Source organism: Nicotiana tabacum, chromosome 17 (assembly GCF_000715075.1).
Source record: "Nicotiana tabacum cultivar K326 chromosome 17, ASM71507v2, whole genome shotgun sequence".
Lineage (NCBI taxonomy): Eukaryota > Viridiplantae > Streptophyta > Magnoliopsida > Solanales > Solanaceae > Nicotiana > Nicotiana tabacum.
Genome location: NC_134096.1, coordinates 108,995,441 through 109,012,374, shown reverse-complemented (window position 1 = coordinate 109,012,374; position 16,934 = coordinate 108,995,441).

The window sequence follows — 16,934 nt, the reverse complement described above, 5'->3', positions numbered from 1 at the left end:
ACATGAATCACACTTAGGGAAATTTGATTTGGCTTAAACGAAATCGGAATATCTAACCCCAAATTTTCTATACACTTCAAAATCATACCAGACTATAAACATCAGTGGTAAATACTTAGTCATATAACCTAAGGGGAAACTGTCATATCTTTTATCTCACAATAATAGTTGTTTCTTATAGTAATTCACTAACGTGGTACATTCTAATTCTGATTTGAATAAATCTAAACAACTTAAAATCATTTCCTGAAATTCAATAGCAGCTGCTCTTGGTTCTCATTTCGTACATCATATCTTCTTAGTCATATACATGAGTTGTACAAAAAAATGCATCGTTGGCAATGACAATTGTTTCTGACTTTTAGGTATTTTTCCCTTAAGCCCTTTTTCTGTCCAAAACTGTATGCCCGATGTAGTTAAATTCTTAACCTGTTACACTATGGGGTCTGACATCTGAACTATCATCATCCAATATGTGGCTCCATTTTCAAGAATTAAAAATAAATTGCTTCATGAAGTAAAACACATATAGATGCACTATACACAAATTTGTCCTTCAGAGTGTACCATTATCTGATAAATCACTTCATGCACCGTCCGGTGAGTCTTGGTCTTAATCCGGACCTAAAATATGCGAAGATTTTTGTATTATCACTGTCACTTACATTTTCTTTTAGCACCCGTAGGCATCACTGTATACTTACAAGTCACCAGAATTTGTATACACTGAAAATTAGAGATCTCGTAACTGAATACTGGCATACTAAATAACAATAAACATGATAACTGAAAGACTACATAACTGGTAACTGAGGTAAACCGATAACCATAAAGCATGATAACTGCTTTTGTACTTTCTGATAAGGTTATGCTCTAATCTGTACTACTATCCAATGCATCCCACTTTCAACATCCTCTCAAGTCTCATTTGTTACCAACCTGTACTCCATAGTTATACCCCAATGAGCAAATTATCCTTTCTAGAACCTTGTACTTTTATTTCCCATCGCTTGGTCATTCGATACGTCTGGAATTCGATAGGAAGAGAATGTTACCTATTGCTCTAAGCTTCATGGCACGATCTAGAGTAGAAAGAAATGAGACAATCCTGGATGTCTTGGTAGTTAACCATTTATATGAGTGGCCGACACACACATATAAGGGAAACTCCACTAGACACGGCTACATAGACTCCCTAAGACTCTTGAACCTAGTGCTCTGATACCAAGCTTTTTCACGCCCGAACCTGGGCCTGGACATAACACGGCATCCGGTGCCTGACTACATGCGATCGAGTGAACCAACTACTAACTGAATCAACATGTGGTATCATAACATATTGAATGCGGAAGATAAGATAACACATGCCGATATACTGAAAGTCTGAATGATATAAATCAAAGTGAAAAAATACTAATACAATTCTGAAACATATTTGTAGCCAACATAGCTTGACATGAGAAGCCTGCGACTCTGTCTAACTGTTACTCTAGTCTAGAAGCCTCTAATGAAGTACTCAAAACACTTATTATCTGTAAATACTGAAAGACTGTAAAGTAATAGTAATGTCCCGAAAGAACTGGGGTTCACAAAATAGCTAGTACGAGAATCCTAGCGCTCTGAATCATCAACCTATAAATCATTACCTTAATTGTGAGATGCAGGCCCCGGGCAAAAAGGATATCAGTACATTTGAATTGCATTGATATGTAAAGCAACTGAAAGAAAGAATTGTAAATGCTGAAATTGAAACTGAGCTGAAAATAGAGAACTGATAACTAATAACTGAAATGATAACTGTTGAAACTGAAACTTCATTGATAATTGATAACTGATACTGAACAAAGGAAGTAAGGATATGAATACTCCCTCTTCGGAATGATGAACAACCTGTTTATCTGAATAAACTACGGCCTCGGGCCCAATATATATGTGCTTAAGCTATGGCCTCAAGCCCAAGTATACATATACATAACTACGGCCTCAAGCCTAAAAATACATAAAGCATAAACTACAGCCTCAGGCCCAAACATGCATAAAACATAAACTACGGCATTAATCCCAAATATGCATAAAGCATATAAACTATGGCCTCAGGACCAAATATATGTGTTCAACATTCAGGGATTTAAACTCAAGAACTGAGAATCATACTGCAATATGTGATGCTGAAATACTGAATCATATTGAGTTACATGATACTGAAATACTGAATAGGACTAGACTGAGACATGTATTCTTGAATTGATTATGAAAACTGGAAATTCAATTATTTATGACATGCTGAATAATCTAGACTGAGACTCATGGGCATCAAACCCAAGTCTATATTGATTATACAGTGAGCTCACAACATCCATAATGAAAGTCATGAATGAGTTATGACGCTAGATAATAGAAGTTCTACAACTATTCAAGGAACTAGGCTTAACTATATTTTTGAGGCAATTAGTAACGTCGTAAAAGAAACGTAGTGTAGGGAGAATCATTAACATTCGCAAACATAGAGAGTTAGCCTCACATACCTTAACTTCCTGCTCTTGAGCATGATACAACATTCACCAACTCTTTCAACTTTGATCTATTTCAATACAAGTCAAAGGGATTCCATATGAGCAATAATACTCATGTTTTGGTTACTTAGGCATTTTATCAAATACCTTATAGGCGTAAAGCCTCATAGACCTTATTAATGGTATTTCTACATCCAACAAGCCATTTTCTTGCTCCTAGATAAATTCTAAATTCTAAAATTTCTTATAATCCATATAATTCTTCTTCACCCATAAGATAAACAACACCCTTAACCAATAATCAACAACCAACAACCCAAATCTATTACCGTTCATGCTTTTCTATCAAACCAATCAACTCATATCTCATGAACTTAGAGTATATAATCACTTAGCCAACACTATAATTAATTAGAGGGTGAAGACATTACCTTTTTGAAGTTCAATCCTCTTGAATTCGAGTTTTGTGGTTTCTTTTCTCAACCATGATGTTCCAATCGAATATCTAATGATTTGAAGGATTTACTCATGTTAATAAGGTATTGGAGAATTGAAATAAACTTAGAATCACCATTAGAACTTACCTTGGATGATGGAGGGACCTTTGAGGAGTTAGGTTCTTGAGAGCTTCCCTTTCTAGAGCAGGTTATTGTGTTTTGCGGTGTGGGGGACGAAGTAGGGCTTTAAAAATGACCCCCCCCCCCCCGGGGTATGCTCCTATGCACCTGAAATCCTAACCATGCACCTAGACGGGTAGAAGGGCAGTAGCACTGCCACAAGTGTGTGGCCGCTAAAGAGACCATCTGGTCGCGCACCTGGTCGCGCATACTGCGCATTGTCCAGTAAAATGCACATATAATTTTATACAAAGATCCATTCCGGCTCCACAATGTATTATTGGAAATATATTTTAAAGGGCTACAACTTTCATATTTTGAGTTTTGTCCAATACCTAACAAAATTGCATGAAATGAGGCTGAAAGATAGACCTTCCATAAATTTAGTCAATTTTATCGAATCTTATGCACCTCACTCTCTGTCTTGATTCCAAAACAGCTATTCTCACCCATACTCATCCCGCTAGGACTTCATATGTCTAAGATATCACATTAATACTCATTTAACACGTCCACACCTAGTCCAAATTTATGTAGTGTTACAGAGTTATTAAAAGAGGCATTTCCATTTGCTCAACTACCCGAGTCTTTCTACAAGGCAACAAGCATGATAAAAGATTTGGTTCTTCATTATGAAAAAATAGATGCACGTCCTAATGATTGCATGTTATTTTAGAATGACAATGTAAATATAGATACTTTTTATGTATGTGGGTCTTCTAGATGGAAGAATGTTGTTAATGTCTTGACTAATAAAAAGTCCAAAACCCCTGCAAAGATTTTAAGATATTTTTCATTAAATCCTAGGCTTCAAAGTATATTCATGTGTCCTGAAATAATTGCATCTATGATATGGCATGCCAATAAATGACCTAACGAATGAAATATAAGACATCTTGCTGATGGTGATGCTTGGAAGGATTTCTACTCCTTGCACCCTGAATTCTCTAGCGACCCTCGTAATATTAGATTGGGTCTTTCAATTGATGGTTTCAACCCATTTCAAACAATGCGCATTTCCCATAGCAGTGGTATCTTTTGTTAATGAACTATAATATATCTCCTTAGATTTGTATGAAGCCAGAGTATATAATGTTGTCAATGATCATCCCAGGCCCATCATCTACGGGAAATGATATAGATGTGTACCTATAATCACTAATTGCTGAATTGAAGAAATTATGGGAATTCGATGTAGAAACATTTAATGCTGAATCTAACAAAACATTTCAAATACGTGCAATCTTAATATGAAAAATTAATGATTTTCCTGCACTAGCAATACTTTCTGGATGGAGCACAAAGGGGAAATTTGCATGCCCCACTTGTAATTATGGCACTTGCTCTCAATATCTTAAGCATAGTCGTAAGATGTGCTACATGGGTCATCGGACATTTTTGCCTCCTGAACATCCATTTCGAAGAGATAAGAAATCATTTGATGGTAAGGAGGATCATAAACTTACACCTACTCCCTTGTCGGGTACAGAAGTGCTCGAAGAGCTTCGTGAATTCAATAATGTGTTTGGAAAGGGTCAAAAGAAAAGGTCTCGGGATAACAGGGGTCCATGGAAGAAAAGATCCATCTTATTTAAATTACCATATTGGGAAACTAATAAATTGAGGCAGAATCTTGATCCAATGCACATTGAAAAGAATATATGTGATAGTATTCTTGGGATATTATTAGAGATAGATGGAAGGTCAAAAGATCATGTAAATTCTCTTTACGATTTGCAAGAAATGGGAATACTAAAAGAGCTTCAGCCAATAAAAGATGTTGTAGGTGGAACAATTTCTTTGGCTAAAGCTTGTTTATACATGAATCCAGAAGAGAAGAGGCGATTTTACACCGTCTTTAAAAATACCATATTACCAAAAGGGTGTGCCTCGAATATATCATGTTGTGTGCATGAGAAAGAGATGAAAATATCTAGGTACAAGAGTCATGATTCTCATTTTATAATACATTACTTTTACCAAATTGTTGTTAGAAAATCATTACCCAAGAATGTTTCTTTGGCATTGATTAGGTTGGGAAACTTCTATAGAGCAATATGTGCTAAGGTTATAAGGCGGGGGGATCTTGATAGATTGTAGACTGAAATCAATGATATTACATGTGATCTTGAAACGATTTTCACTCCAACCTAATTTGATATAATGCCTCATTTGCCTATCCATTTAATAAAGGGAATTAAGCTTGGGGGTCCAACTCATTATCCCTGGATGTATTCCATCTAAAGAAACTTATGCAAGTATAAGGTGTTTGTTCGAAATCGAACTCATCCAGAAGCATTAGTTGCAGAGGGATTTTTGGCCGAAGAGTGCTTGACCTTTTGTTCGAGATATCTACATGTTGGGGTAAAGATGAAATTCAGTATGTACCGAACTGAGGATTATAGAGATAGTGAGGGAGAAAATTTGTCACCTATATTTCCTAAAATAAGCCATCCAATTGGAATTAAGAATAAGAGAAAAGAAGAAATTTTTTTCATGGATTTGTAGTTATGTTTTAAGGCACATAGATATGCTCTATTCAATACTGAAGATGAACAAGTGGAGGCATTTATCATGTAAGATAAAATATATTACCATCACTTGTATTATAATCTTCATTTATTTTACATCTTATAATTTCTAAACTTAATTCATTTAGGACTAATGATTAAATTTGAAACATATAGCTTGCAAGGAACATAAGAATTTAATTGATAATCGTGCTAGATCAAATACATGGTTAAGAGCAAGGAATCATAGTTTACTTCGCTAATTGGTTTAAAGAGAAAGGTAAAAGCATTGAAGTGCCCAATCATTTGCGATGGCTAACTAAAGGGCCTAATACATTGGCCAAATGATATAATGGATATTTTATTAATGTCTACTTATTTCATACAATGACGCGGGATGCCCCATTGAAGACTCAGAATAGTGGAACAACTTTGTCAGCAACAACTGGTAGTTTTGCTAGTACTAGGGACCAGAATCCCATCGATGGAGAGGTTTTCTACTATGGAGCTATTCAAGATATCATTGAGATTGATTATTGGGGTCACTTTAATGTTGTACTGTTTAGATGTGATTAGTTTGGTAATGAAGTAGATGAATATGGGTTATCTCAGGTATACTTTAACCGATTATGTAGTACCGATGACCCTTTTATATTGGCATCTCAAGTTAATCAAGTTTTTTATGAGGAGGATCTAATTGAGAAATAATTTATTATGCAAGGAATAAAATTCCTACTGATTTGTATGATTTGGAGGAAGAGAATATTCCTAATGTTGGGGAGACATTTTGGAGGGAGCCTAATAATGACGCCGGTCCATGAACTAGAGTAGCCGATATTGATGTTAGATGGTCGAGGGAAGATGTACCTCTTGATGTCATTGATATGCCAGCTGATGTACAACATTCACAAGATACAATTATAGATATATAAGAAGAGGAGGATGATTTTGATGATACTGATTGGGATTGAATAGAGGCTGATGGTTGAAGAACGAACTTCTGAATTTATTTTTATTTTGAACTTTATTGCCTTATTTCGAACAATTTTTGTTCTTGTATGTTGTTGGCATTTGTAGTCTTTTTCAGTTCCAAGCTTTTGTAATATGCTAAGTACTTGATACAATAGTCTGATATATGGAGCTAGTTGAATTGATATTTTGCTAAAGGGACTAGCTAGTTGGTTTATCAGCCTTTCATCTCATCTGCTGACATAACAAATTTGACTCATTATCTTTCACTCTTATCTTTTGTCATAAAAACAACTTAAAGTTATTCTCTAGCATTGTCTTTCTATGGAAGTTAGTTTCTTGTGTATGTTTCACAAATATATACAGAACAGATCTATTATGTATGTTTCTTGTGTATGTATAGTCTCAATGATGTTCTAATACTCATCTCATTCGTAGCGCATGCAGATGAGATCTATTTAAGAGCAAAACAGTCAAAGTTCTTGAATCGCATGAGCAAATAGTTATTTTTTGATTAAAAAATTCAGAGCTTAGAGAGTACAAAACAAAAATTTAGAAGCTTTGAAAAAGAGAGGTTAAAGGGTACAAAGAACAAAGCAAATATATGAGTGGAAGTAGCTAGTTAACTTCTTCAATGAAGAAACAAGGTTGTGAAATTGAAGCAATAGGAATCAACTACACAATCTATACACAAAAGAGAGAAAACTCTTTAAAAATATTTAGCAAAAATCATTTAGGAAACAAAGCTTGGCATGTGCTTAAGGATGTGAATTGCAGAACAAAAGCAGGGGAAATTCTAGCCATTGTTGGTCTAAGTGGTGCTGGAAAATCTTTATTTCTACTGATTTTAGCAGGCAAGATTGAACCACAAAAGGACACTCTTTTTCCCTTATTAACTGTTGAAGAAACCTTGAGTTTTAGTGCAAAGCTAAGGCTAAGACTTCCTGGAACAAAAGTGAAGTCAAGGATCAAGTCTTTGATTAATGAAAATCATTTATAGTACTTGATACTCGCATCCATTCTTCTATGATGAGATATTAGTGTTCACTAAATGAAAAATCCTATCAGTTAGCATTTGCTTATTTTTCTTTCTCATTTTGACATTTATATCAGTTTGGTACTCTTGTCATTTATTTTTATTCTTCTTCAGATTCCGATAAACATGAGTCAAGAAAGATCTTTAAAATCCAAATAAATACAGGCGCGACATACATAAAAGCTGGAACTGTGGCATATTTAGCAAACCAAATAAGGAGTTCATTTAGCATACTATTCCTACTAGACAATCAAAGAAAGAGCGCCCAAATATGATTGAAGAGAATGTGCTACTGCCGCAATATCCATGAGTAATAATACAGGTACAAACTAGATCAACTACTCATGCAACACAAGTAGTAGAGGAACAAGTTCAATTGGATTCTACAACTCCTATCGTAGATGATCAATGTGAAGAACAAGGTAAAAATTATATATTTTATCTAAAAAGGTTTACATCCTAATTCAGTTATAAATAATGTATCAACAATAGTAATCTGGTGATTTACTTTGGCTCATATAGCTGTAGGACCTTCCTTATCAAACAAGAAAAAGAGGTAAAATAAAGATGAAAAATGTACATAGGGGGTATATAGGAGCTTAAACTGATTTTGCTTAACAACTGCAATCAACATGTTAGTCCTAGTGAAGCAGTTGTGCTAGAGCTTGGAAGCTTCCTCGGTACATTGGAAAGGAATGCGACTTTATGTCCTCTTGATATTTTGGATTGGAGGAAGATGGACACAAAAGAGGATATATGGGAATATACCAAGGTTTGAAATTTTTAATTTTTAATTTTGGGTTGAAAATCTTTCATATTTCTGCATTAACAGACACCAATTATAGGATAAATATGATATTCCTGAAGCTGGAAAGAAATGGACTTTGGAAACAGTCCAAGCTGCCTGGAGAAAGCACAAGAGTATATTGAAAAAAGATCACTTTGACGCTTATGGCAATGATGAAACTCGAATGCTTCATATCCCTGAAGATGTTCCATCTTCTCAGTTTAAGGAACTCCTTAAATATTGGAACTGTGAAAATCTCCAGGTATGTATATTTCTTTCTTCTTCTTGTTCTTCTTCTTGTTCTTGCTGTTTTTCTTCCTTCTTTCTCTGCGTTACTGCTACTATTTTTCTTTATCATCATTGTTGCGTATACTCTTCTCACTGCTGCTGTTCCAGATGATAAGATCTGGCTTTCATATTGGGTGAAATTTGGTTCTTAGAAGAGAAAACCATGATAAAAACAAATATTGAGCTTCATGCCAAGAAAAGGGCACATAAGACATTGTCAAAAGATTAGAAAAGGCATGGTCTTTCTGGTTGAGAATTTGATATTATCGTCTGATATTGATGTAACAAGTTGTTCTTGCTTAATCATAGTTCTTGGCTTATTGCCGATTTCCATTATAACATTATCATTGATTTGTCATAGTCTAAGTTGAGATTGGGGGCTTTTTATTGTCAGAAACACTTTCTGTTGGTTGTTTCTGTAAGTACTGTTGGAAAGAGTTACAAGGTTTACAAGGTGTTACAAGGTTTACTGTGAGTTCTTACATTTTATACAATGTAGAGTTTTACTGTGAGTTCTTATATTTTACTGAAATGTAGCTTTGGAAAGAGTTCTTACTTCCATTCTTTCATTTCGTTTCTATTGTGTTTACTATATACTTCTCAAGTTCTACTTGTAAACTGTTATTTGGTGCTTCTTTCTTCCAGCAGAGAATGTCCAAAACTAATATTGAGAACCGAAAAAAGTTTAAGAATCCTCACACTACTGAAAAAAAAAGTTTTGCTTTAGTTCGCTCTAAGTTGGCATATAACTAGCAACTCATGGCAAATGCTTTCTCAATTTTTGCTCTTGTTTAGTTAATGGCAGATCACCAGGAAAGCTAACTCACTTTCATATAACTAGGAAAAGGATAAGGAAACTTCGGATCATTTATCATCAAAAGAAGTCTTTGTAGCTACAAGAAAAAGGAAAGTTGGGTGATCATACAAATGCTCGGATGAAGATACAACTAGTAAAATTATGTGGGTTATCTTTAACTGATGTTATTTCGAGATCAAATAATTTTTTTTATTACTTTACTTTATATTTACTTGAATTCTATATTTTTGAATTTGCTTTGTAGGCTGAAATGGAGGAAAGTGATGCATAACAAAAGAAAAATGGCAATGAGTTCGTAGAGGAATTTGCATTGTCATGGGACCTGAACATCTGGGACGTCTGAGGTTGTATGGACGGAGGGTTACGAAAACTTCTTCGAGAGGGAAAATAGGATGTTTTGAACCCTCTTCAAATGCTACAAATTCTCTCCAAAAAATGGAGGAGAAAATACAAAGAATAAAGGAACAAATTTAGGAACAAAAGGCAACTATCCGTCAAGATGTTGTTACAGAAGTCATTGCACGACTTCAACGTTCAAGAATTGATATTGATGCTAACATTATTCTAGCGCCATTGAGTGATAATTCACCGGGAGAAGCTTCCTCTACACAACAAATAGCTTTGCAATCAATCCGCCGTCCATCTACTGGTAGCAACAAAGAAGTCCAGCTCATTCCAGGTGTTAACTCTTTGACAAGAACCTACTCTTCATTGGTTATCTTTCCTATGATTATTGGAAATCAGTTCATGTTGTTAAGTTATGTCATTCATATTGGAGTGTGCTATATGAATATTGAGTCTTCTTTCTTCATTCTAATTTGTCTTACTAGACTCTAGAGATAAAATGTTGAACTTTATGAGAAGACAATGAAATCCAACAAAAATGGCATGTCCTTCCACTCTCTCCTAGGCGTGTCAGGAAAACCATGTTTAATAAAAATTAGGTGGCATATCTCATTTTGTATATGATGATCTCATATTGTTGTTGTTGTATCTAAATCCTCATTACTTTGTTTTCTTCTTAAATTGTTAATACTCCTTTGAAGTTATCTCTTTGTAACAGACTAGAGAGTTTAAAATTATGCTCGTGTATAGCATAATGATGTTTTGAGCAGGTTAAAATTTTTGGCATAATCGTATTTACAAAGAAAACTCTACCGAACATTTTAAGAATTTAGAGAGTTAAAAATTTTTCGAGTTTTAAGCAGGTTGAAAATTTTGGGATAGTCGTATTTACAAAGGAAACTCTACAGAAAATTTTAAAAATTTAGAGAGTTAGAAAATTTTCGAGTTATCAAATTGGTCATTCAATTACTTTGTCATTCAATTATCTTTAAAAAATTTGATTAATTACTTCTGATTGTCTTTTGCAGGTGCAGCGATTGCGGATGAAAGCAGTGACGAAAACCTTACTTGAGTGTTGTAGATCGTTTTTAGACTTTCTATTATCATGTTCAAGGATATTTTAGTTTAGAACTTTTTGTATGCAAACTCATCTATTTTGACTTTTGAATTGTTAATCAAACAATATATTCATATTTTATTTTTGTTTATGGATAATGCTAGTTGAATATTTTAATTTTATTCCGTAATTTATATAAGTTATGGTGTATAAAATTTCATTGCATAGGAAAGTATTCCGCATTTTGCTTCTATAAATATCAGAAATTACAATTGTGAATTGTTGTAATAGAGAATATAACTATTCCAATAGACCTAGCAAATAATAATAGCAACCCCTAATAATTGTTGCAATATATTGCAACATCCGTTGTATTAGGATACTGATAATTGTACCAATATATCACAAAACTGTTGCAATATCATAAAAACCGTTCTCATAGATGGAACAATGGTAGCAGTTTCATAACAGTTACAAAATTCTTGTAATGTCCCGACCGGTCGTTTTGAGCTCTAGCGCATCGTTCGACGGTTTGAGATCCTGAGTAGTTTCACTTCTGGTATTATGATTTGTACGCGTGGTCGAAATTTAATTTCGGAAAGTTCGGAGTTGATTTGGAAAGAAAATTCTAATTTCCGAAGCCTTAAGTTGGAGGAATAGACTAAAGTGTGATTTTTGAGTAAACAACCTCGGAATCGGGATTGAAAAGTTCCAACAGGTTCGTATGATGATTTTGGACTTGGGTGTATGTCCGGATCGGGTTTTGGATGACCCGGGAGTGTTTCAGCGCCTATTATGGAAGTTGGCATTTTAAAAGAATTTTTTAAATTTGGGTTGAAGTGCATTTTAATGTTATTAATGTCTGTTAGGGATTTCGAACCTGGGAATAACTCCGTATGGTGATTCTGGTATTGAGAGCGCGTCCGGATGTGGATTTGGAGGTCTGTAGGTCATTTTGAGGTCATTTGGCAAAAGCTGAAATTAGAAGGTTTTTGAGGAGTTTGACCAAGAGTGAACTTTTGATATAGGGGTCGGATTCCGATTATGGAAGTTGGAGTGTGTGCAAAATTTTAGGTCAATCGGACGTGATTTGATAGGTTCCGGCATCGAATGTAGAAGTTTGAAGTTTTAAAAGTTCATTAAGCTTGGAATGGGGTGCGATTCATGAATTCGACATTGTTTGATGTTATTTGAGGCCTCGAGCAAGTTTGTGTTATGTTTTTAGACTTGTGTGGGTGTTTGGTTTGGGGCCCCGGGGTCTCGAGTGAGTTTCGGAGTGACTTCGGAGTGTTTCGTTAAGAAGTTGGATTGCTGGTTCTCGTATGATCGCAATTGCGATGTTTTGGTCGCAAATGCGACCATCGCATTTGAGAGGCAGTGTTCGCATTTGTGAACCTGGGCTGCTGAGGGAATGGATCACATTTGCGACAATATGGTCGCTTTTGCGAAGCCTGAAGAGTTTGCATTTGCGAACTCTGTATCACATTTGCGATGAAGGCCAACCCTGCCAGGGGTTGCATTTACGATGCAGGGGTCGAATTTGCGAAGGTCGCATTTGCGAACCCCCCTGTCGCAAATGCGGCATCTGCGACTAGAGCCAAGGGCTTTTATTCCGAGACTTAGCTCATTTCCCTCATTTTTCACTTGGACTTAGGCGATTTTTTGAGAGCATTTTGAGAAGGGGTTCCATCATCATCATGAGGTAACTGATTTCTTCTAGTTGTGAGTTAAATAAAAGGTTTATACATGGATTAAGACATAAAAATTTGTAGAAATTTGAGATTTTGAAGAAAAACCTAGAAATTGGTATTTTTAGATTTTGACCACGAATTTGGGCATGGAATTGAGAATAAATTGTATATTGGAGTTTGTAATGCTATAGGTAGTGTTTATCTTCAAACAATTTCGGAATTCGGGCAGGTGAGCCCGAGGGTTGCTTTATCGATTTTTCGAGCGGAGTTGAAAATTATTATAAATTGATTAATTATAAGTATTAGAGTATATTTTGATTGGGTTGCATCTTATTTGACTAGTTTTGGATCGACGGTCATCGGTTTGAGGTGTTAGAGTGGCGTTGGAGCCGGTTATGGAACTTCGTAGCGGGGTAAGTCTCCTGTCTAACTCTATGAGGGGGAAAACTACACCTAGGTGATGTATTTAATGGGTGCAACTTGTTGTGGGGACTACGTACGCACGAGGTGACGAGAGTCCGTACGTAATTAGATTCATGTTATTGTCCGGGTAGACTTAGGTTCACACCATGTTGTACTTGTACATTAGGGATTTTCCTTGCTTGTTTAATTCCTTATTTTATATTTCTACTTGAGACTAGACTTGCTATTGTAGAGACTTCACAATTTCACGATTTGTCACCGAATAACTTCGCTCCTCCTACGGTATGTTTCCGTGATATATATATACTTCATTGAAAGGTTTTTTTGTTAAAGAAATTACAACTCACACGTTTATTCGTGAGTGGAGTCAAGGACCCGTCAAAACTTCTTATTCTTATAGGATCGGGTCGTTCGCCTCGGCAGGATTTATGTACCACACTCTTATGGGATCGGGCCGTTCGCCTCGGCAGGATTTATGTACCACACTCTCATGGGAGTGGGTCGTTCGCCTCGGCAGGTTAATTGATTTATCATATGGTTCGGGCCGTTCGACCCTCGGCAGTGCACAGTTTGATTATTATGTTGGATTGTGCCGTACGCCTCGACATTTCCTCTATCATATCTCCATGAAATGGTGCGTAAGACTTGGCAAGAAGCTAGTGTATCGGTAAATTTCCTGATTTGAATTATGGTAAGCTACTTGATGAGACCCACTATATCTATATATATGCTCAAGTTAAGGAGGGAATTTCAAATGAAGAGCTTGAGTTTCTCGTAAAGAAGGGGATTTGTATCACGTGTTTTATACTTGTTTATTTCATTTATTTACTCTGCCTCATATTTGCTACCCCTTTACTGTACCTTATGTTATTGGACCACTAGTGAGTGTTGATGTCGATCCCTCGTCACTACTTCTTTGGGGCTAGTCTAGATACTTACTAGGTACATGTTGCTTACGTACTCATGCTACACTTGCTGCACATTTTTTGTGCAGGTACAAATGTGACTAGTAGCCTTGAGAGAGCATAGGTGTGTATGCATACGGGGACTTACGTGAGCTGCATTCCACATTATGACCCACAACCGGCAGAGTCTCCTTCGGAGTATTTATATTTCTCCTGTCCAAGTTTGTATTCTAGACATATGCTGTATTTTATTTTACATTCCTAGTTGATGCTCATGCACTTGTGACACCGGATTTTAGGGTGACTATGAGTTGTTTTGTATTGAAATTTATTTAAAATATTATCATTTACTCTGTAAATTTTATCTTCTACTGTTTAATGGAAGGAACAATATGGTTTCAAAATATTAAAATAAAAACCAAATTAAGTATTTAGTGTTGGCTTGCCTGACAGCAGTGTCCGGCGCCATCACGACCTTTAATGGATTTTGATTCGTGACAACATGGTATCGGAGCGCTAGATTCACTTAGGTCTCACGAGTCATGAGAGAGTCTAGTAGAGTCTTTCGGATCGGTACGAAGACGTTTGTACTTATCTTCGAGAGGCTACAAGGTTGTTAGGAGAACTTCCCTTCTTGATTTCTCATCATGCGAATTGATTCTTTTGAGGCTTATGCCTTCATTTCCTTCCCATTCAGTCTTATGTAATGTGAAGCACTTGTTATAAATTTGGAATCGAGGGATTTTTATGGAACTACTGAGGTAGAGCAGGATGTTTCTCCCTGCGTATTCGATTGGGCTGATGTCGTCGCCTGGTGGAAGGATGTTCTGTCATCTCAGATCAGTAGCTGTATTTTTGATGGTTTTGGAGTTATTTACCAATTGTTATGATGTTCACGAGTTATTATCGCACAGTATTAAATCAATGGTAGGATACTTGTCTACGTATAGGGGCAATGAATGAATTGAAAGGAGGTTTTTCTCAGTGCATAATTCAGAAGTTTAGCATTTTTTTTCCAGCGGAGGGAAAGGAAATCGGACTAAGAATGTTCAGGTTAGATTGATGGAGTAAAGAGACTTGGTATTTTCGAGTGTGGTGGAGTCTTTATCCGAGATGGGGTATCGTCGTCCTTGATTGGATGTGTTAAGTTCGTCGGTGTTATGACCTTCTTCAAATCGCCTTTGGGCAGAGTATTGTGAATGATGGTGGGGAAGCGGCTGTCAGATGTCGCAGTGTGCTGTGGTTCAGGATCGAATCGGTAATCCAAATATGGATGGCTCGAGAAGAATGATCTTCGGAGAGGTTTAGAGTGGTAGCGATCTATTGGTTCAAGTGTTACAGAGATGGGTTTGGAATTGGGGCAACAACTGGGCAGCGAAGGATGAGGAAGGACACGTGGGAGGTGTCTTGAGGTAGTTAAACTTCTAGAATGCCAAATGTAAGAAAACAGAAGTCGAGTAGTTGCTTTGAGGGTTTGACCAAAGTGGGAGAATGGCAGAGTAGCATATGGGTTCTGTGGTAGGATAGCCACACGCCTTTGGGGAAGTTAGAGTGATTTGGGATTCATGGTGGACAGTGACTAGGTCTACGGGCTTAATTTGGAATATTGGATGCTATATTGAGGAAGATTGGGTGTGACAGGATGGAGTTGCCTAATATGAAGCAGGATACCACATGACTTTGGATTGGAATGTATTGTCGCACCTTTAGTTGATGTCCATGAGGAGTGAACGGACTTGTACAACTGGTGAATGAGCACGGGCTCAGGACGGTTTATTGGTTTCGTGGTAATTGTACTCGGTGCAGCATTGTTGGAGGATGTCGGCATGGAATTTCCACAGGTGGGATATCTCATGTGAGCAGGTTAGCGGTTGCGTGGTGTTGATAAAGCTTCAACGAAGAATTTTCCTGGCTATCCATTCCACGACCCAATTTCACCTATAGGTCGTGATGGCGCCCAACACTGTAGCTAGGCAAGCCAACTAATAAATTAAATATATATCAAAAAAAATTTAAATCCAAAAAAAATAATAAGACACCAAATTCTACCAATGTGTGTGCCAAGACCTGGTATCACAAGTGTATGAGCATCTAGTAGATTATACAAAACTCCAAATACTGTCTGAAATGAAAATAGACAGAATTAAAAATACAAGAAGAGGTACTGGTAGTTGCAGGACGGCTCAGAAGGGCAGCTCACCACTACGCCCCTGGATAACGAGGATGTGCGATGATAGGTCCTCCACTAGTATCTGTCTCAAATCCTGCACAAAAAGTGCAGCAAGTGTAGCATGAGTACGTAAACAACGTGTACCCAGTAAGTATCAAGCCTAATCTCGAAGTGGTAGAGACGAAATGGACGACTTTGACACTCACTAAGGGTCAACAATAATAAATGGAATAAATTATAATTATTCAAATTAACATGATTCACAGAGTTAACAATAATTTTATTCAATTAGCATAAATAATAATAATCCTTAAAATGCAACAATTTCCAATCTATTAATTAAATCCTTCAATTTTAATAAAAATTCCAATTTATCAAATAGCTTTACAAGCTGCAATTCAGTTTCAATAAATTTTCAATTTATCAAATAGCTTTACAAGCTGCAATAAACTGTCCAAGTATCGTGTAATTATTATTATTATTAAGCACGATTTTTTTCGAGGTCGTACGGCCCGATCCAGAGTTTCGTGTACACTGCCGAGGGATGTGCGACACGATCAATAGATGCATCTATCCTGCCGAGGCGTTCGGCCCGCTCCACAAGAAAGGAGGACATTTTCTTATGTTCCTCCGGAAGGAGAGTATATTTATTACAAGATAAATTCGGGAGGAAGAACAATTTCTCTTAACAATTAATTAATTTAAACAGAAATCAAGTATACGAGATTTTCATCCTTTATTATTTTTATCTAACAATTCACAATATATTTTTATATATCAAATAATATTAATTAAACAAATAATAT